Source organism: Protopterus annectens, chromosome 1.part0 (assembly GCF_019279795.1).
Source record: "Protopterus annectens isolate FY-2018-M chromosome 1.part0, PAN1.0, whole genome shotgun sequence".
Classification (NCBI taxonomy): Eukaryota; Metazoa; Chordata; order Ceratodontiformes; family Protopteridae; genus Protopterus; species Protopterus annectens.
The window spans coordinates 613,241,930-613,263,654 of record NC_056725.1 but is presented as its reverse complement, the minus strand read 5'-3'; the positions used below and the strand labels follow the sequence as shown (position 1 = coordinate 613,263,654).

The 21,725-nt window shown below is 46.4% G+C and overlaps 1 protein-coding gene across 1 annotated transcript in view; it reads left to right on the top strand.

The window, feature by feature from the left end:
• The window catches only part of MRPS10 (mitochondrial ribosomal protein S10), a 457,510-nt gene that overhangs the window by 161,216 nt on the left and 274,569 nt on the right, over positions 1 to 21,725 (top strand). The window lies entirely within an intron of this gene.

Sequence of the window (21,725 nt, the reverse complement as noted above, 5' to 3'; positions counted from 1 at the left end):
GATGGAAGGAGGGAGTGACTACTTGAGCAGTGAGCATTCGAACATCTACTGTTACTGTAAGAATGGCTACTGCAGCAGTGATCATTCAAACATCTATTACTTTAAGAACGGCTACAGCAGCAGTGATCATTCGAACATCTGTTATGGTAAGTTCAGCTTATGCAACTGTATTATGTTTTTCATATTGATCACTGTTGCAGTAGCTTTCGCTATATGGGTAGATTACTATAGCTAACTATATTTGCGAGGTGGAAGGAGAAGAGTTAGGGAACCTGTGGAGAAGGGTCCTAGCAAAGCTTAATCTGGACCTAGAGAAGGAATCAAACTTCTAGTGCTTTGTAAAAGCATGTTCAGACAACCAAGTAGCAGCTTGTAGAATATTTCTAGAATCCAGCTCTTCCCAAAAAGCCATTGATGTAGCCACGGCCCTGGTAGAGAAGGCCTTGACCCTGCCTGGAATAAATTTGTTACGGTAAGCCTTTGACAACCATTTTCAAATGGTCTGTTTTGAGAAGGTTTTCCCCCTCTTCTTATCTTCACAAGACATAAACAATTGATCTGATGATCTGAGAGATACTGAACTGTCAAGATGGTAACTGAGCTATTTGCGGACATCCAAGGTATGGAGTATCCTTTCTCTCTCATTTTTAGATTCAGTGTAGAAAACAGGGAGATCGATAGTTTGGCATAAAGTAAACTTGGATACCCCTTACGGCATAAATGACAGATAATTTCACAAAGAAACCCTGTCATTATGGAAAATGAGGTAGGGTTGACTCACCATAAGAACTTGTAAATCGATTACTCTTCTTGCAGAGATCAGAGCAATTGGCAGAAGTGTTTACCATGTTAAGGACCTCAACTCAGCCAGATTAGTTGTTCGAATGTTGCAAGTGTTAGCTTCTCTGACACAAATATAAGATCCCAAGGAAGGGCCAAGGGTTTACTTGTTGGAGTGTTATGCAAACCCCCTTTCAAGAACAGTTTAATATGATACTGTCTTTTAAAAAGGAGGATCTGTGGACATACATGCTGAAATGGCTGATGAATGAACCTTCGTAAAGGAGTAAGAAATGCCATAGAATAGTAATTTGCACAGATATTGTATTGTAAAACCAGAGAAAAACTGGCCTTGAATTATGTTATGCCGTTGGTATCAGCTTGAAAACCTTTTCTGTTTGCCGATATATTTTTTAGTAGCAGGTTTTCTTGTTTCCATTAGTACTTGCTGCACATCCTCAGTAACCAGGTACCTAAAAGGAATCCTCATCCAGGCCGTCAATTGAAAATGATTGATGTTGGAGTGTATCATCCCTTTTCTTGTGTCAGTAGATTGTGTGTGAAGTAGCTTGCGGTAATTGCCGCAGCCAGTTCCGAAAGAAATGAGAAACTACAGCTGCCCAGGCAATAAGGGAGTCACCACAATGATCTTGGGGATTCCTTTTGAATCTTCAGAAGTGCCCTGGAAATTGGTGGAAAAGCATGCAGGACCATTCCTGTCCAAAGAAAAGATGTCTGTCTTTTTGCATAGAGTCCTGGAACAGAATTTTGCCAGTTGCTTGTTCAGAGTGGAGGTAAAGAGGTCTACTTGGCAAACTGCCCATGGATGGATCAAATGTTGAAAGATCCCCTGATCTAGTTTCCTTTCATGAGAGTCTGCCCTGGTTCTGCTCAGTTTGTCTACCACACAATTTTGCTCTGACGGGGAATGTAGGATACCTGTAGAATGAGATTGTGCTATGAACCTATATCTCAAGCTAGCATGGCTAGTCAGCACAGGGAGGTAAGAGCTGGTTCCCCCTTCCTTGTTGCTGTACCACAAGACTGTGGTATTGTCTAAAAGCACTTTGAAGAGGTCTCAAGGCCCAGAGGTGGTTCAGAGAGTTGAGTGCCTTGATCAGGGCAAGCATCTCATAGATGTTTATGTGCTTGTATCTATTCTTGGTTTCCCACAGCCCTGCACTTCTATCCCTCCTGCAACTGCTCCCAAGCAAAATCCAAAGGTTAAGTGGTGACTGACTGCTTTGGAGCAGGGAGAGAGAAGGGGAGACCTAAATTTAAGGATGTCTGTTGTCTCCACCAGAAGATTTCTCTTCTGACAAACACCAGCATGGTGATTTGAAAAGCTAAAGGGTGCTGATGCTGGGACCAAAGATATTTCAGATGCTGCTGTATCTTTTTGATTTGGAGTGTTGCCAGGGTATCATGGGAATCATAGATGTCATGAAACCTAAAATCCTGAGGTACTCCCTTGCAGTGACTGAAGTCTTGAGTGGAAAACCTTAGAAATGGGTATAACTAAGGATCTCTCTTGTCCTGTGGAAGACTAGCTGTTTGAACTGAATTGTCCAGTTGACATTCCAGGAACACAGTCTTGTTTAAGCGAGACAGGAAAGACATTTGACTGTTCTCTTGGAATCCTACCTTGTGTGAGAGATCTGTCACCCAAGGTAGAGATTCTTGACACCTTGAAAAAGACACTGCAAAGATAAACAAGTAATCTAAATATGGATAAATGTTTATACCCTGTAGCCTGATATAACGAGTTGGACATTTTGTGAACACAGTTAGTGCAATGGTAGTCCAGAGTTTTAGGAAGAGAACTGATGGTGTGATCCAGACATACAAAACATTAAGAAATGTCTGAAGTCTGGATTAATAGGAATGTGATAAGCATCTTTTAAGCCTAGTGTTACCAGGAAACTTGAAAGAAAACGTATCAGGTTGAAAAGTGAATGTAATTTTGAATTAAGGCACTATCACAGACAGGTTTAGGAAAGGAATATACATAACTGGTCTCCAAGCATTTTCTTTCTTTAGCACTAGGAACGTCTTTGAATAAAACACCCTTCCCCACTTGTGAAGGAGAATCTGGTTCTGTCAGGCCTTGGGACAGAATGCGATGAAAAGCAGGTGGAAACAAGAGTCTGGTCTGGAGCATGAGTAATGACTCCTGGAGCGGAGGAATTTCTTCCCATTGCCAGCTGTATTTTTGATGAATGATATTCAGGACCATTTGTGTGAAGCCATCTGTTGCCAAAGAGAAAAATGGAGATTCAGACTTTCTAGTAGAAAAGGAGTTCCAGGGTGGGAGTGGGTCACAAGGTATCTTGAATAGCCCTTCAGACAAATTTGGACGGTCCATGGTTTTGTGAGGTTAGAGATTTCTTTGTGTAACACCCTTGCCATTCCTTCTTAAACATCTGTTTACCTGAATTCTGTTGAGACTGTTTTTCTGTTTTCTGCCAAAAATGGAAGAGGAGAAAGAAAATCCCTGGACAGTTTGGAAAAGGAGAGCTGAAAAGAGGCTCTCTGGATCAGCTTGCCCCTTTCATTACACTTTATCACCTCTGCAGCACAAGAGCCACACACTAAATCTCTATCCAAAGGAGTATTTAAAATCTAATTTTTAATGTCATCTGGAAGGTTCTGAGAATGCAGCCATGCACACCTCCTTAAAACGGTACTAGTGGCCATATCCGTGGAAGAAGTATCATGAGTCATACACGCATACTGCAAACAGTGAATAAGTGACCTGTGTAGTAAAAGAAACAAAGTTATTTAAAGCATATTTTTCCGCACAGGAAGATGGCGCTTTTAAAACATTCCTCATACTTTCACAATTTTGTCAGAATAAACTTTAACTTGCGAACCTGGCAATTGAAAATTTTGAAAACTTGAGATGCAGAAGTATATACATGTTCTTCGTGTTTCACTGTTGCAGTTATTACATTTGGGTAATCCTGCTAGCAGGTTGCCCTCAGTCGGCCTGAATTCCAAAGTCCTGGGTCCTGCGTCGGCTGCTGTCACCCCTTCCCTGGCATCAGGTCATCAGGGGTATAAAAGAAGTAGCCGACGCCATTTTCTTTAGTCTTTTTTGCCGCACGGTGCCCGAAGCAGAAGCAGTTCGCAAGTGCCGGTCGGCCGACTCCTGAGATTTTCGTGTTCGAGTTTCAGATCCGAAGTCTTCACTAAAGCTAAGTTCCCCATTGGGGAAACTTTTTTCTTGCCCCAGACCAATGTCAGAAAAAGTAAATAATTGTATTTCTTGTGAAAAGCAAATACCTCATAAGGACTTTCATTCTTACTGTATTCCTTGCTTAGGCCCTGATCACAACATTTCTGGTTGTCGGTTTTGTGCTAGATTTAACCAACACACTATTAAGCGTCTGTATGATTTTGCTTTAAACTATTTTGGACGCCGGTTTAGTTATCCAGAAATGTCGTCAGGTAGCCATCCGACTACCGGAGTTCACAAAAAACACAAAGAAAAGGAGAGAGATAGACAACCGAGGCCCAAAACCGACAAAGCTTCTCCTAAGCCAGTCGCCGGTTTGCCGGTTCTCAGTGAGGCGCTTTTCCAGCCCCTGACGCCCGCTACTTTTAGAGTCGCAGGCCGATACTGACTCCCACGTTGAGTCGGCCATGCCGCTGGAAACTCAAGGTATTGGAGCCTTGGATGCTATTCCTTCAGATGGGTCTGGAGCCGCTGAGCAGGCACCAGCTTCTGAGGGTATATTCAGACCTAAACATCTTTACATTAAACCGACTTCAGCTTCAAAGGCAAAGACTAAAGCACCTTTTAAAGCAAAGAAACAAACTCAAGAGCCACGTGGACAGGCCTCTATGCCCAAAAAACAGATGCTCAAAATGGCCGATGACTTGATTACCTTGATCAGGGGTTCCCATACCCCTCCTGATGAGGCCTAGGCAAGAGACTGACTATGAATCTTCAGATCAGGTTTCTGTTTCTTCTGATCAGGAATATTCTCTTCCCCCCTATGAGGATTCTGTTGCTGAAGAATCTCTACCGTCAGCTTCTCCTCCAGAGGACTACTCTTTTGGGGAAACCTTGCATACCATGAGGGAGCATTTCCACTGGGAGAGCCAAGATTTTTCAGAATCTAAAAAGAGGCTCAGGGATTTCCTTTTACTACCTCAACACAGGCCACTAGCCATTCCACCTGTGTTAGACATTGTAGATGCTGTGTTTTCGGAGTCTAGTCTTAATCCTGACTCCTTACCTCCAGCTCCTGTTAAGCCTGACAGATATTACAGGTTTCCTGACTCTCATAAATTCCTTTTTAAAAACCCTGCTGCAGACCCAGAAACTATTTCACAGGGTCCCCCAAGGAGATCAGGCTTCTGCTGCAAAAAAACCTTACCTCCTCTGACAGAGATTCTAGGGCACTGGATAGATGGGGAAAAAAGGTTTACACATCTGCTACCTTGGCTATAAGGGCCTTAAACTGTCAGATCTGAAGTAGTTAACTTCATTTGGTCTGCAACCTGTGGTTATTGGATCCATCCTCGGATCCGAGCTGGCAGCTTTACCTAGCTAAAAGATCCGAGCTCCTAGCTCCTCCCCCTACCCATAATCCCCTGCTACACATCCCCCATCCTCAGATCTAGTTTGCCGCGGCTTATAGCAGTTTCTAGAGATGAGCTCTTAGGCATGGGTGAGAGTTTTCCAGTTTTAAAAAATACCTTTAAAAATCGTTTTTTCTAAAATTTCTTTGGTGTGTGTGTATTGTTTAGCCCCCGTTATCAGCTAATATATTTAGCGTATTTTTGTTGTGGTAATTTTACTTCAAATTTACTTCAATTCCCTCCCTCTAGTGCGTGAGTGTGTGGTGTGATGGCTGAAGGGCCTAAAGCCATTTTTTTCTAAATGCACTGAGTGTGGTCATAAGCTGTCCCCAGCCGATGGCCACACTCAGTGCATTATTTGCCTGGGGGTGGCCCATTTATCCACCAGCTTCCAGGTTTGTGCGGCTTTCAATCCCCGGGCTATCAGGGATAGGAGGAACAAGCTAATCCTGGTGGGATTGTTGTCCCCGGATTCTTCTTCCTTCTCTCCCTCTAAGGCACCGGTCGCGGCTGCGGCTCCCATGCCTTCCAATCCCCCTCCCTTGTTGCGGACTCAAACTCCCTCTGCTTCTCAGTGTGAGGGGACTCTTCTTCCTCTTCAAAAGAAAAAAGGAGAGATAAGGACCGGCACAGACATAAAAGGCGGGCTGAGTCTCATCCCTCAGCCCCGCCAGCGAAGGTAGCTAGTCCCGCTAAGAGGGCCTCTAGTTCTCCTTATTCTCGGCTCCGTTCTCCTTGCTTTTCCCTGGAGCCGGAGGAGGAGTACCGGTCTCCCTCGAGGCGGCTCGCCTGTACGACCTCCTCCAGATCCACCAGAAGCTTGACCGACGCCGATTTGGACTGGATGATGTGTCGTTTCCTGCAGGCGCAAATGCAGATGGGGGTGCTCCAGCCTCCCCCTCTCCGGGGGGGAGCTCGGCCCCTTTCTTTACTCCGATCGCTCCTTCTCCGACCCGGTTTAGGGTTTCAGAGTGTTCGAATCAGTGCCATTTCGGACCCGGGGAACCGTCGGCACCGACCGTCTTGATTACTTCGCCGACTATGCCCTCGAGCGTGTCGGATCCTAGCTCTCGGGGCCGAGAGACAAGCATCGGATCCGTGGGGGGAACTGTGTCTTCGGGCGCCGTTTAGGTCGGAGCACACTTCCCTCTCGGGTCCGACTGCTTCGGCTCCGACGCAGATCCCTGCATCAGAGCCGAGGGGGCTGCTCTCGGAGCCTGGGGAGAGCGGTTCTCCCTCAGTGTTTGATGTAGTGGAGAGGGTGCTGTCGAGGACTTTCAGATCCCTGGTCCGGGCTACGGATCCATCTGTCACCCCTGCGCATTTGGGCCTGTCCTCCGTCATCCAGCCACAGGGACAGCCTGCATCGGCACTCCAGTTGGTTCCCTTAGAGGAACAATACCCCGTGGGTGAGCCCTCCTCGGATAGCCCCACCGAGGAGGTTCCTCACAAACGGAAGTGCAAAAGGAGGCACCTGGACTCCCCTGAGTCCCTCACAGAGGACACAGACTTGGAGAAAGGGGAAGGTTCCCCAAGGTCACCCCCTGAGGATGTCTCCTTTGAAGACCTCATGGAGATGTTGCAAATCAAAGGAGGGTGGTCTGCCCAAAAACCTTCCTCGGATGAGTCTGTGTTCCTGGAGGCGTTTGATGCAGGCCCGTCTACTTCTTGGGTATCCCCCCCCTCCCCCCGGCTGACCCCCTGGTGGACTTAATTACCACCAGGGCTTGGAAGGAGCCGGACACCGTGGAGCCAATTCCCAGAAGACCAGACAAGATACTTAGTCCCCCTTCTGATAGGCTGGCATGGTCTAAAGGTTCTCCAGTGGATGCCGTGGCGGCTGCCACCAAGAAGGAGCTAGCACAGGAGAGTTCCTTGATCCACCCTCCAGATAAGGAATCTCGGACATTGGACCACATTGGAAAGCGGATGTTTGCTTCAGCTACCTTCTCTGTAAGGGTGCTGAACCATATGGCACACGTCATCAGACTCCAACGAGACTTGATTAAGGAATACGCTGGAGCCCCCCCGGAGTCCATGGCGGCCGAGGACAAACGCACCTTCTCTGCTCGCATGGCCACTCTGAAATCTATTACTAACATATCTATGTGGCTACTCTCCCATGCCACAGAGGGAGCGGCTAGAGCCAGCGGTGCAGTCATTGCTCTGCGGCACCATGCCTGGCTCCGCCTTTGCGATTTTGCAGAACCCTTCAAGGCGTCCTTAGCGAACGCACCCTTTGACGGTTCTACGCTCTTGGGCAAGACTGTCCGCGACCACCATGGCATCCAAAGCGAGAAAGACGGGAAGATGCTGTCTGCCATCGGGATCCGCTTCTCTAATCCCCAACGGTCCTTCTCGAGGAACCAGAGGGGACAAAAGAAGATGTGGTTCCAGAAATCACAGCAGTCCCATCCCGGACCCCTCGTCCTTCAGAGGCAGAGGAGGACAAGGTGGACGCCGGCCCAGAGGCAGAGGAGGGGCTGAGGAATCTCTGGTTTCGAGAACCTTTCTCGGAGAGGCCCGCGCAACAGCCCTGAGGGCTTACCCAACTGTCCCTCTCTGGAGGTAGTCGGGGGGGGGGTGTCTGTCGGAGCACCTCCAAACTTGGGAGTCCATTTCTACGGATCGGTGGGTGCTCCGAATTATATCCAGAGGTTATTCCATTCCCTTTCTGAGTCTTCCCCCTCCTATGAAATGCCTCCCCGATGTCCCACCCGATCAAAGAGAGGCGGCAGCTTCAGAAATTTTGAAGCTGTTACAAAAAAGAGCCATCCAGCACGTCCCCCCAGGCCAAGTCCGGATTGGGAAATTACTCCAGGTTCTTTTTAGTGCCAAAAAAGACAGGGGACGTGTGGCCTATCCTAGACCTCTCATCTCCAAACCTGTTCATTCCCAAAGAGAAATTCCGGATGGTCACTCTGCAATCTATTCTCCCCTTCCTATGGGAGAATGACTGAATGTGCTCCATAGACCTCAAGAATGCGTACTACCACATTCTAATGGACAGACGATCCAGGAGGTTCCTCCGCTTTCGTCTGGGAGCCAGTCACTATCAGTTAAGGGCTCTTCCGTTCGGCCTCATCTCAGTCCCCCAGGGTGTTCACCAAGGTCATGGCAGTGGTCGCAGCCCACCTGAGACTTCAGGGCATTTGGGTCTTTCCGTACCTGGACGACTGGCTCCTCACCACCTCCACCAGGCATCAGCTCTGCTCTGCCCTGCCAGGGATTATACCCTAGCTCTTACTCAGCATCTGGGTATTACTCTAAACCTTCAGAAATCGTTCCTTCACCCTGTGCTGGTTCTGGAATTTATTCGGGCCAGAATAGATACATGCCACTCCAAGGCCTTTCTAACAACAGACAGCTTGCGCAGCTTGTCTCTTCATATTTTGCCAATTCTCCAGTCCCCAGCCCCACCTGCGGAATTAGTCCTGAGAGCTTTGTGCTCCATGGCGGCAGCCATCGGTCTGTCGCCCTTTGCTCGACTGCACATGAGAATTCTTCAGTGGACTCTTCAGGTCCAATAGTCAATTTTACTGCACCCCTTGAACACCCCGATTCCCTTGAGCAAGGTTTGCAAGGACTCCCTTCTCTGGTGGCTTCACTCCCAGGAGCTGCGAGAGGGGAGACCGTTTGTCATGCCTCAGCCCCAAGCCACGTTGACCACGGACGCTTCTCGCCATGGGTGGGGGGGCATGCTATGGGCAGAACCGTCCAAGGCACGTGGACTCCCTCAGAGACCGTTCTGCATATCAGTGTTCTGGAGATGAGGGCGGTGCTTCTGGCGTTGCAAGCCCTAAAAGACCTCCTTCCTCCGGGAACTATTGCAATTCAGACAGACAACATGGCTGTAGTCTGGTACATCAACAAACAGGGAGGAACCAGATCTTATCCCCTTTGCCGAGAGGCTATGACAGTTTGGGAATGGGCGATCTCCACCAACCGCTTTCTGGTAGCAACGCACATTCCGGGCCGGACCAACATCCTAGCGGACAAGCTAAGTTGCTTGATCCTCACACCGTACGAGTGGTCTCTAAACTCGTTAGTAGCAAAACAGATCTTCCTCAAATGGGGTCTACCTTGCTGCGATCTTTTTGCTTCTCCATCAAACACAAAGTGCAGTGAATTTTTCGCTCTAATTCCCCCAATAGGGGAGAGCCCAGAGACGCTCTGGTTCTTGCTTGGCCCACCGGTCTCCTTTATGCTTATCCCCCGCTTCCGCTCATGACGAAGTTCCTGCAGAAAGCCCATCAGTTGGGGAGCAAGATAATCCTCATAGCCCCATTCTGGCCTCGCCAGATCTGGTTCCCTTACCTGCGGTCTCACAGTGTAGTTCCTCCTTGGATCTTAGATCCCATTCCGGATCTAATTTCTCATCCTGCGGGATTACAACCCCCAAACCTGGGCGACCTCAAGCTCACGGCTTGGCTGATCCAGTTCCACTGATAGCAAGGACTCCCGGTATCTCGTCACCAGTGAAAGCTATTCTGATAGCAGCACACAAACCATCTACCAGAAAAATCTACAGTAGTAAATGGAAATGTTTTTCCCACTGGGCCAAAGACAGGGGCTTAGACCCCTTTACTGTCCCTATTCCGACGATTCTTGATTTTCTATCCAATATCTTTCATCAGGGAGCCAGTGCATCTACGGTTAAAGTACAGTTGGCAGCCATCTCTCATTTTCATGTTGGGGATGATGTAGGATCGTTGGCTTCCACCAGGATTTGCAAAACTTTTTTAAAAGGTGCCTTTCTGTTAAAACCGCCAGTTAAGTCTGTGGTCCCACCATGGGACTTAACATTGGTCCTACAGGCTTTGACGGGCCCTCCTTTCAAACCGGCTGCTTCTGCTCAGTTGAAATTTTTATCTTGGAAAACAGCCTTCCTGATTGCAATAACTTCAGCCAGGAGAGAGTGTCTGAGCTTCAAGCCCTCTGTATGAAACCCCCTTACCTAATATTTCATAAGGACAGAGTTTCTCTCAGGACTAATCCTTCCTTCCTCCCTAAAGTAGCCTCTGAGTTGAATATTAATCAGCCTATTCATTTGCCAGTGTTTTCCCCAATTTCCAGAACAAAGGGGAATACACATTACACAAATTGGATGTACATAGACAACTGAGTTTTTATTTGCACAGGACAGCAACCAACCGCAAATCTGATCAATTGTTTGTGTCCTTTGCCAAGTCTTGTTTAGGTAAACCTATTACCAAAGTTACATTAGCCAACTGGATTTCAGAATGCATCATTCAGGCCTATTTAGCTTCAAACAAACCGGTACCTTTGGGAATCCATGCTCATTCAACCCAGTCCATAGCTACCTCTGCAGCGTTCTGGTCTAGAGTCCCTATAGACGACATATGTTCAGCAGCTACTTGGTCCTCCTCTCATGCATTCATTTCCCATTATAAATTGGATATGATATCCAGGAGTAGGGCTTCCTTTGGCTCTGCTGTGTTCCGGAAAATTCTTCCTTGAGGGCCGCCCAAGATTTTTAGGTAGCTGGGGACTCTGTCCCACAGGTTGCAGACCAAATGAAGTTAACTACTTCAGATAAAGAAATTATGTACTCACCATAACATTCCATCTGAGTAGGTAACTTCATTTGTCTGCAACTGACCCCACCAACATTTCCCCTAACCAGTTTCGTGCTTCTTAACCATGGGATAGGATTGCTCATTCTGTTAGGCAGTAGGTTACTGGCCTCTTTCAAGGGTCTTGTGGAGTCTTTATAGGCAAACTCGATCTGAGGATGGAGGATGTGTAGCAGGGGATTATGGGTAGGGGGAGGAGCTAGGAGCTCGGATCTTTTAGCTAGGTAAAGCTGCCGGCTCGGATCCGAGGACGGATTCGATACCCACAGGTTGCAGACAAATGAAGTTACCTACTCAGATGGAACGTTATACATTACTTCTTTTTTCATATGCTCAAATATCAGCAACATGTCATGGCATTGCTTAAACAGAAAATGTTGTTAAACTCTGACTGTGCAGAAAACAAGGAAATGCAGGATTTATTGCATGCAGCTGAGCAAGTTGGAAAGCATACTTTGCAATGTGGTTTTGATTCTTTGGAGGCATCCTGCAGAGCCGCAGTTACGGATTCTTTAATTAGGAGGCATGCTTGGTTAAAGGAACAAAATCTGCCTGATCATGTCAAAGTTAAATTGTTAGATGCACCTGTACAGCATGATACCTTGTTTGGTGTTAAGGCAGAAGAGGTGTTAAAGAAAATGGAGGACAAAACTAAATCTATGCAAACCGTCAAAGATTTTTTAAAGTACAGCCACCTAGGTTTAGTTGTCACTGGCCTACAAAGAACTGTTCCTTTCCTGTGTCAGACAGACCTCAAAGGGGCAGATCCAGACGCTCTAGAGGCAGATCCCAGGCACAAGGTTCATACAGGTCAACGCAATGGGGTGCTTCTATCTCCAAAATTGGAGAAGATAAATCACAACCATACAGGAAACAGTTCCAGTGACTTCCCCATGCCTGCACCAAGCACTTATCTCCTGGCAGCACCCTTAGGGGAAAAATTAGCACTTTTTTCTCAAAATTGGCACATTATAATCCAGGACAAGTGGGTTCTAAATATCGTGTCACAAGGCTACAAGTTCCATTTCCATACCCTGCCAAAGGCAAACAGCTGGCCAGATCTGCCAAAAAATCAATGGCCAGAGGCACAAAAACAAGTCTCATCCCTCATGAACATGAGGACCATTCAACAAGTACCACAGCAAGAGCAGGGACAAGGATTTTACTCAAGACTGTTCTTAGTACCCAGAAAGGACAAGGCCTGGAGACCAGTACTGGACCTATCTATTCTGAATACATTCCTGGATATACCAAAATTCAAGATGTTGACTTTGCAGCAGCTTCTGCCCATGCTGGGCAAGAATGCTTGGCTTGTGACTCTAGACCTAAAAGAGGCATACCTGCATGTCCCAGTCAGACAATTATGCAGACGATACCTCATATTCAAGGCTGGCTCAATGCATTGTCAGTTCTCTGCACTGCCCTTTGGCTTATCTACTGCGCCCAGGGTCTTTACAAAGTGCCTGGCACCAGTAACTGCATTCTGCAGACAAAGAGGAATACAAATATATCCTTACTTGGACGACTGTCTAATTCAAGCAGAGATCAATGACATTCTTCTACAGCATCTGGCGTTTGTGAAAAGACTCCTAACATGCCTAGGGTACACAGTCAACGAAAAGAAATCAAAGCTAGTACCCTCTCAAGAGAGAATATTCCTGGGTGCAAGCTTAAATACATCTGCCCAGATGGCTTATCTCACGCCAGACAAACAAAGGCAACTGACTACCTATTTCAAAATGTTGGCAACAAAGGCCCAGTTATCTGCAAGAAAAATTCTGCAGGCTTTGGGCTTCATGGCATCCTGCATCCTACTAATTCCATATGCAAGACTGCATATGAGGAAACTTCAATGGTACCTAAAAAGTGTTTGGACTCAACATTGCCACAGCCTGGAAACAATGATTACTCTCATTCCCTGCCTGCAACAGGTGTTTTGATGGTGGGCAAAGGCTTGTCACCAAAACAAGGGACAGCCATTCACATTACCCACAGCCAGGCAGACACTAACAGCGGATGCATCAAATTATGCCTGGGGGTCCCACATGGCAGGAAGATGCATTCAGGGAACATGGTCCTCAAACCAAATGCATCTACATGTCAATCAAAAAGAGATGCTAGCTGTTCAAAATGCCCTGACAGCCTTCAAGGTCCTACTTCATCCAGGGCAACTACTGATAAAGACAGACAACACCATGGTCATGTGGTATATAAACAAACGGGGGCACACATTCTTACCCCCTTTGCAGACTAGCCGTGACTTTGTGGGACACAGCATTGACTTACCAAGTACAGCTGCAGGCACAATTCCTGCCAGGAAGGAAAAATACTCTGTCAGACGAACTAAGCAGAAACCTCATGGATCCCCACGAATGACAGCTGGATCCACAAGTCTTCAGCATGATAACAAGGAAATGGTGATGCCCGGACATAGATCTATTTGCCACCCCTCACAACTACCAACTACAAAGATTCTGCACAAGGACTTATCACAGACCAGCATGGAAAGTGGACGCACTATCTTTCAGCTGGAAAAACCTATCAATGTATGCCTTTCCCCCACTGCCTCTCCTCCCCAAGGTACTCCTAAAGGTCAGACAGGAGAAGCCAAAGATGATACTGATTGCCCCAGACTGGCCCCGCCAGTACTGGTATCCAATCCTAAGGAACGTGTCTCAATGCTCAGCTTGGACCTTAACTCAAATACCTCATCTACTGTCCCAGCAAAACAATCAGATCCTGCACAGCCAGCTCAGGACTTTAAACCTGGCAGCGTGGCGGATAATGTAGTCATACAAAACACACCTCTCAGTAAAGCTGTGATGGATGTCATTTTGGAAGCCATAAGGCCTAGTACTAGAAAACCTTATGCTGGAAAATAGAAGAGATTCTGTGCTTGGAACCAGGCACAAGGAAATGATACAGCTATGCCAAATATTCCTCAGATTTTGCAATACTTAACTGAGATGCTGGACAAAGGCCTATCTTTTTCATCTATTAAAATTCATGCCTCTGCCATTTCGGCTCATTACAATACAGAGCCACCAATCTTTTCTCATCCCTTATTAAAACAGTACCTCAGAGGAGCCAAAAATTTAAGGCCTCCAAGGAGATCACCAATGCCTGCATGGGACCTCAGCTATGTCTTGGAAAAACTCACCCTGCCTCCTTTTGAGCCAGCTGCTACTGCCGATATAAAGTTTTTATTTTGGAAAAAAGCTCTGCTCCTAGCAATAACTTCTGCAAGACGAGTTTCAGAGCTACAAGCACTCATGGCTGTGGAACCTTTTATCATTTTTTATCCAGACAGAGTCTCTCTGAGGACAAACCCAACATTTATGCCTAAGGTGGTGTCCATTGTGGCTCTTAACCAAACTATTCATCTGCCAACTTTTTATTCAAATCCACAGAACAAGGGGGAGAGAATTCTACATTCTTTGGACGTACACAGACCGCTTAGATTCTACTTGAACAGAACCAAAGTTTTCAGAAAGACAGAGCAATTACTAGTGACATGCTGCAGGATCACAAGGAAAGGTATCTCAAAGCAGACTATTTCAAAGTGGATAGGCCACTGCATTCGTTTCTGCTACTTACACCATGGCAAGCCAGTGCCTAAGGGCATTAGGCCACATTCAACCAGAGCTGCAGCCACTTCAGCAGCTTTTCTCAGGGGAGTACCAACCAAGGACATTTTAGAGGCTGCTGCTTGGAGTTCAGTGCACACCTTTACAAAGCACTATCATCTGTCACTCTACTCTAAATCCAGGGCAGGCTTTGCCACTGCAGTTCTGCAGGGCCTCATAGCTGCTCCTAATGCTGTTTAGCTCCAGCCTCCCAACCATAGCTTTGTGACTGTACCCAAATTTAATGACTGCAACAGTGAAACATGAAGAACATAGTACAGATGTTCATCGTACATACAGCTGCAGTCCTTACAGATGGGTTATCCTGCCGTCAGGCGGGTCCTCGGTCGGCCGAATTCCAAAGTCTAGGTCTGGCGTCGGTTGTTGTCGCTTCTTCCCTGACGTCAGTGCGGCAGGGGTATAAAAGAGGCAGCCAACGCCATTTTCTTCAGTCTTTCTTGCCGCGCGGTGCCCGAAGCAGAAGCAGTTCGCAAGTGCCGGTCGGCCAGCTCCTGAGATTCTGAAAGTATTTCAGCGAAGTCTTCTTGAAAGCTAAGTACCCGTTGAAACTTTTCTTGCCTCAGACCGATGTCAGACAAAGTTAATAATTGCATTTCATGTGGGAAGCAAATACCGCATAAGGATTTCCACTCTTTCTGTATACCTTGCTTAGGACCAGACCACGACGTCTCGGCCTGCCGTTTTTGTGCTAGATTCAACAAGTGCACTATTAAGCGGAGTTAAGCCCTTCACTTTTGGCAAAAAATTTAATTATATTATGTCGTCGGATACTCCAACTCCAGTTTTGAGCAAAAAACGCAAAGATAAGGGCCGACATACGAGGTCCGCACCATCTACTGAAACCACGCTAAGGCCGACTACCGGTTCTCCGGTACTCAGCGAGGCGCCTACGCAGCCCCTGAGTACCGATGACACTACATTACCGGTGTCTTCAGTACCCGAGGTTGCAGGCTCCTCGGCCCCCATTCCTACTACAGATACCGACGCCACTCCTGGTGGGGAAACTCAGAATTTAGACAGGCCTGCCACTTCTCAAGGGGTCTTCAGGTCTCCCTCCTTCTCTATTAAAGCTTTCACTAAATCTAAAGCAGCCATGAAAACCAAAAAACAGGTTCCTCAGACCCCCTCTCAAGGCACCATGCCTAAAAAGCAGATGCTTAAAATGGCTGAGGATTTGATTACTCTTATCAGGGGTTCTCAACCCCCCTCTGACAAAAGGCCCAGATTAGAGGAATACTACCCTTCCTCAGATCAAGCTTCTATTACCTCAGAACTATCTGAGGACCAGGATTATGCCTATTCTCCTTTCGAAGACTCTGATGCAGAGGAGTCTATTCCCTTGGTCTCCCCCCTGAGGACTTCTCTTTTGGGGAAACCCTGCATACATTGAGGGAACACTTTCACTGGGAAGGCCAAGATTACTCAGATTCCAAGAAAAGGCTCAGGGAATTTCTTTTGCTCCCCCAGCATAGGCCCCTGGCTATCCCTCCTGTTTTAGATATTTTGGATGATGTGTACGCAGAAGCCAGCCTTAATCCAGATTCTTTGCCTCCAGCTCCTGTTAAACCAGACAGGTATTACCGGGTTCCTGATTCTCACCAGTTCCTAAATAAAAGCCATACTGCTGACCCAGAAACAATTTCACAGGGTCCCAAGGGAATTAAGGCCTCTACTGCTAAAAACCCATTACCTTCAGAGAGAGATTCCAGAGCTTTAGAAGGTGGGGAAAAGGTGTACACCTCGGCCACTTTAACCATGAGGGCATTAAACTGTCAGTTCCATATGTTAAAGTATCAACAGTTTTTGATATCTCAGCTGAAAAGCAAGATGACACAACCAGAACAACCAGATTTAAAAGAGTTGCAGGATTTGTTGCATGGTGCAGAGCAAGTGGGTAAACATACCTTGCAGTGTGGTTTTGATGCTTTAGAGGCCTCATGTAGAGCTGCTGTTACGGGGTCTGTTATACGTAGACATGCTTGGCTCAAAGAGCAAACCTTACCAGATCATGTCAAAGCTAAATTATTAGATGCATCTCTTCAGAAAGATGTATTGTTTGGTGTTAAAGCTGAGGAGGTACTAAAGAAAATGGAGGAAAAAGCTAAATCAATGCAGACCGTGAAAGATTTCCTGCAGGAACAACCTCCACGTTTCAGCAGAAACTGGCCTTCAAAAAATTGGTCCTACAGACCTCAAAGGGGCAGCTACAGACGCCGAAGGGGTAGAGGGCAACCTCAAGGATCTTTCAGAGCCAGACAGTGGCAAGCACCAACCCCAAGAGGTGGAGAAGATAGATCACAGGCTTTTAGAAAACAGACACAATGACATCCCCCTTCACCTGCCAAGCAAAGCTTTAATGGCAGCACCTGTGGGCGGAAAACTGACATTATTCTCAAAAAATTGGCATATTGTTACAAAAGACAAATGGATTCTGGACATTATAGACAGAGGCTACAGGTTCCACTTTCACACCCTTCCAAAAATGAGAGGTATGCCAAACCTGCCACAAAATCAAAGGTCAGAGGCACAAAAACAAATTTCAGCTCTCATGGACATGAAAGCAATTCAAGAGGTGCCTGCAAAAGAACAAGGTCAAGGGTTTTATTCCAGACTATTCCTGGTACCAAGGAAAGACAAAGATCGGAGACCTATCTTAGACCTATCCATCCTAAACACATATCTACAGGTGCCAAAATTCAAGATGCTCACATTACAGCAGCTTCTTCCCATGCTGGGCAAGGAGTCTTGGCTGGTAACATTGGACCTCAAGGAGGCATACCTGCATGTCCCTATCAGACAAGATTGCAGAAGATACCTCAGATTTCTTGCAGGTTCAACCCATTACCAATTATCTGCATTGCCCTTTGGCTTATCTACTGCGCCCAGAGTGTTTACGAAATGCCTGGCATCAGTAATCGCCTTTTGCAGACTACAAGGAATACAAATCAACCCATATCTGGACGACTGCCTGATCCAAGCGGACAGCAAGGACATACTACTGCAGCACCTGGCATCTGTAATAAAACTGTTGAACTTCCTGGGATACACAGTCAACAAAAAGAAATCAAAACTAATATCCTCTCAACAAATAATTTTCCTGGGTACCAGGTTGAATACAACCACCCAGATGGCCTACCTTACGCCAGACAAACAAGGGCAACTGTCTCAATACTTCAGAAAAATGGCAACTTTCACCAGGCTAACTGCAAGGAAAGTCCTGCAGGCTCTGGGATTCATGGCATCTTGCATCCTACTAATCCCATGTGCAAAGCTGCATATGAGGAAACTTCAATGGTACCTAAAAAACTTATGGTCTCAACACAGCCACAGCTTGGAAGCAATTATACCACTCATTCCATGCCTTCAAAAGGAATTTTTGTGGTGGGCTCAAGCTTGCCAAAGAAACACAGGTCTTCCTTTCTGTGTACCTCAAGCAACTCAAATCATCACAACAGACGCCTCAGACTACGCCTGGGGAGCACACATTACAGATCAGTGCATTCAGGGAAAATGGACCCGAAAAGAGAAGCATCTTCACATCAACCAAAAGGAAATGCTAGCCGTGCAAAATGCTATTATGACCTTCAAAGACCTACTGCATCCAGGCCAGCTATTGATAAGGACAGACAACACCACAGTGATGTGGTACATAAACAAACAGGGGGGAACTCATTCATACCCCCTGTGCAGGCAAGCCATGACCCTATGGAACACAGCACTGGAATTGCAAATTCAACTACAGGCACAATTCCTGCCAGGGAAGGAAAACACACTGGCAGACAACCTAAGCAGAAATATGACAGATCCACACGAATGGAAGTTGCATCCTCAAGTTTTCACAAAGATAACTCAGGCATGGGGACAGCCAGACATAGGTCTCTTTGCTACCCACAGAAATTGCCAGTTGAAAACATTTTGTTCAAGGACCTATCATCCACAGGCCTGGAAAGTGGACGCACTTTCCTTCAATTGGGCAACATTGACAGTCTATGCCTTCCCGCCTCTTCCTCTGCTGCCCAAAATTCTATTAAAAGCCAGAGCAGAGAGGCCGAAAATGATTCTCATTGCTCCAGACTGGCCAAGACAACACTGGTATCCGCTCCTGAAGAGCCTGACACATTCCCCACCATGGATCCTACCTCTAGTCCCTCTTCTGTTGTCCCAGCACAACTACAAAACCCTTCACAGCCATCTCAAAACCCTAAATCTAGCTGCATGGAGAATTCCTTGATTTCCCAACAAATTCTCCTCTCCAAGGAGGTGCAGGATGTCATCTTGGAGGCCAGAAGACCTTCTACTAGAAAAGCCTACTCCGCCAAATGGAAACGATTTTGTGCCTGGAATCAAGAAAAGGGACAGAATCCTTGGGTAATAAATATACCTCAAATTTTACAGTACCTAGCGGAGATGTTAAACAATGGACTTTCCTTCTCCTCCATCAAGATCCACGCTTCAGCCATTTCTGCACAATACAACACAGATCCTCCGGTATTCTTTCATCCTCTTTTAAGGCAGTTCCTCAGAGGGGCAAAGAATATAAAACCCCCAAGGAAACCACCAGTCCCTGCTTGGGACCTCAACTTCTTGGAAAAGCTGACCCTTCCTCCCTTCGAGCCAGCTTCTTCAACAGAGCTACAGTACTTGTCATGGAAAACCGCCTTTCTTCTGGCTATCACCTCAGCACGCAGGGTTTCGGAGCTACAGGCCCTCATGGCTGTGCAACCATTCATAATTTTCCATCAGGACAGAGTTTCCTTACGAACCAACCCTACCTTTATGCCAAAGGTAGTATCCAGTGTAGCTTTGAATCAGACTATCCACTTACCTACCTTTTATCCTAATCCACAAAACAAAGGGGAAAGACTACTACATTCCTTGGACATTCACAGACAACTTCGTTACTATTTGGACAGGACAAAGCCATTCAGGAACTCTGAGCAACTCTGTGTCCTATGCTGCAGGTGCTCAAGGAAAGGCTATTTCCAAACATACAATTTCAAAATGGATAGCCCACTGCATACGCTTTTGTTACTCATTTCATGGAAAAACTGTGCCTGCATGCATCAGATCCCACTCCACCAGAGCCACAGCTACCTCTGCAGCCTTCCTCAGGGGGGTCCCTACCAAGGACATTTTGGAAGCAGCCACCTGGAGTTCAGTGCACACTTTCTCCAAGCACTATCACCTCCCACCTCCCACTATACTCAAAATCTAGAGCAGGCTTTGCCACAGCAGTCCTGCAGGGCATCCTAGCCCCTCCAAGTTCCACTTAGTGCCTACCACCTTTACTTAGCTTTGGGATTCTACCCGTCTGTAAGGACTGCAGCTGTATGCACGATGAACATAGTACAGTTTTGTACCTACCATAAATGTAGATGTTCGAGTGCGCATACAGCTGCAGTCCAGGTTTCCCTCCCTCCATCCCCTCTTAGGACAGGCCTTATGACAAACACCTTATCATATAACCTTTTTGGGGTATTCTTTTATGGTGTATTTGCTTGCAACTACTGTTTTTGATTTATCATCATTGCATCTCTGCATAACATTGTTTGCCTTCCTTCTGGGGGCACCTGACATCTGGGGCAAGAAAAACTGAAGAAAATGGTGTCGGCTGCCTCTTTTATACCCCTGCAGCACTGACGTCAGGGAAGAAGCGACGACAACCGACGCCGGACCTAGACTTTGGAATTCGGCCGACCGAGGACCCGCCTGACGGCAGGATAACCCATCTGTAAGGACTGCAGCTGTATGAGCACTTGAACATCTACATTTATGGTAGGTACAAAACTGTACTTTGTGTGCACTTACCATAAATGTAGATGTTCGAGTGTATTCACTGTTGCAGTCCAGGTTACCCACCCACCCACCATCCCCCCTTTCTTCTGATGGAACCCATCTTTCCTTCTCTGATTTATACAACCTATGTGGTGTATTTGCTTGTAGATGAAGGTAAAGTTTATATTGGTGCATGTATTTTTATATATATATATATATATATATATATATATATATATATATATATATATATATATATATATATATATATATATAAATTTTGGCTACCCTTTTAGGGGGCACCTGATATCTGAGGCAAGAAAAACTAAACAAAATGGCATCTGCTACTTCTTTTATACCCCTGACGACCTGTCGTCAGGGAAGGGGTGACAGCAGCCGACGCAGGACCCAGGACTTTGGAATTCAGGCTGACTGAGGGCAATCTGCCAGCAGGATTACCCAAATGTAATGACTGCAACAGTGAATACACTCGAACATCTACATTTATGCTAAGTGTACACAACTGTACTTTTTCCCCCAAACCTAAGTGCTTAGCAGCTGTAGGAACAACTAAGACTATAGTTGCTGGGTCAGGTTTGGGAGTAGTGTATAAAAATTTAAGACACAGCAATGTTATACATCCTGTCTGTCTTTAAAAATATAGGGCTGCTGGCTGACATGAAATTTGCAGGCAGTAACGCACACTTCCAGTAAGCTGATAGAACATGAGAAATGGGTGCTGGTTCTGGAAAATCCTTCTGCAAAACTCAGTGTTTTCTCTGATGGACTGAGAAACTTCAGTGTTTTCCCACTTAAAAACACTGGTACATTCTAGCAATAGTCTTAGAGAAAAAGAAAACCCCCACATGGAGAGTCAGAAACAGAGCTCTACTGTTAGACTGAATTAGAAATCTGAGGGGAGGGGACCTAAATCTGTCCCGGCATCTTCATTTCCAGATTCAGAAACTTGAATCTCTTTAGAAAAAGAGTAATCAGTCTTTCTTTTACAAGAAGCTACTCTACAAAAAAGGATCAGTAGCCTGAATTAAACCCTGAGACACACCCAGTAAACTTCTCATGTCTAAGGAAATTTGAAGAGTAGAAGATACATACATGCTTTTCTGTTTCTTTTAGATGGGGAATAATGTTGTAAACTGTATTACTAATGGCAGTACCTGCTTCCCCTGGGATGGGCACTGTATTCTGACACAATAGGGGAACCTTCCCTGTTCCCTCTCCCAGAACCGATGAGTGGGTCTCCCTTGCCCACTAAAGGGTCTCCAACAGCCACAGAGGATGTGGCTAACCCCCCTCCGGTCCATAGTGACTGGAGGTG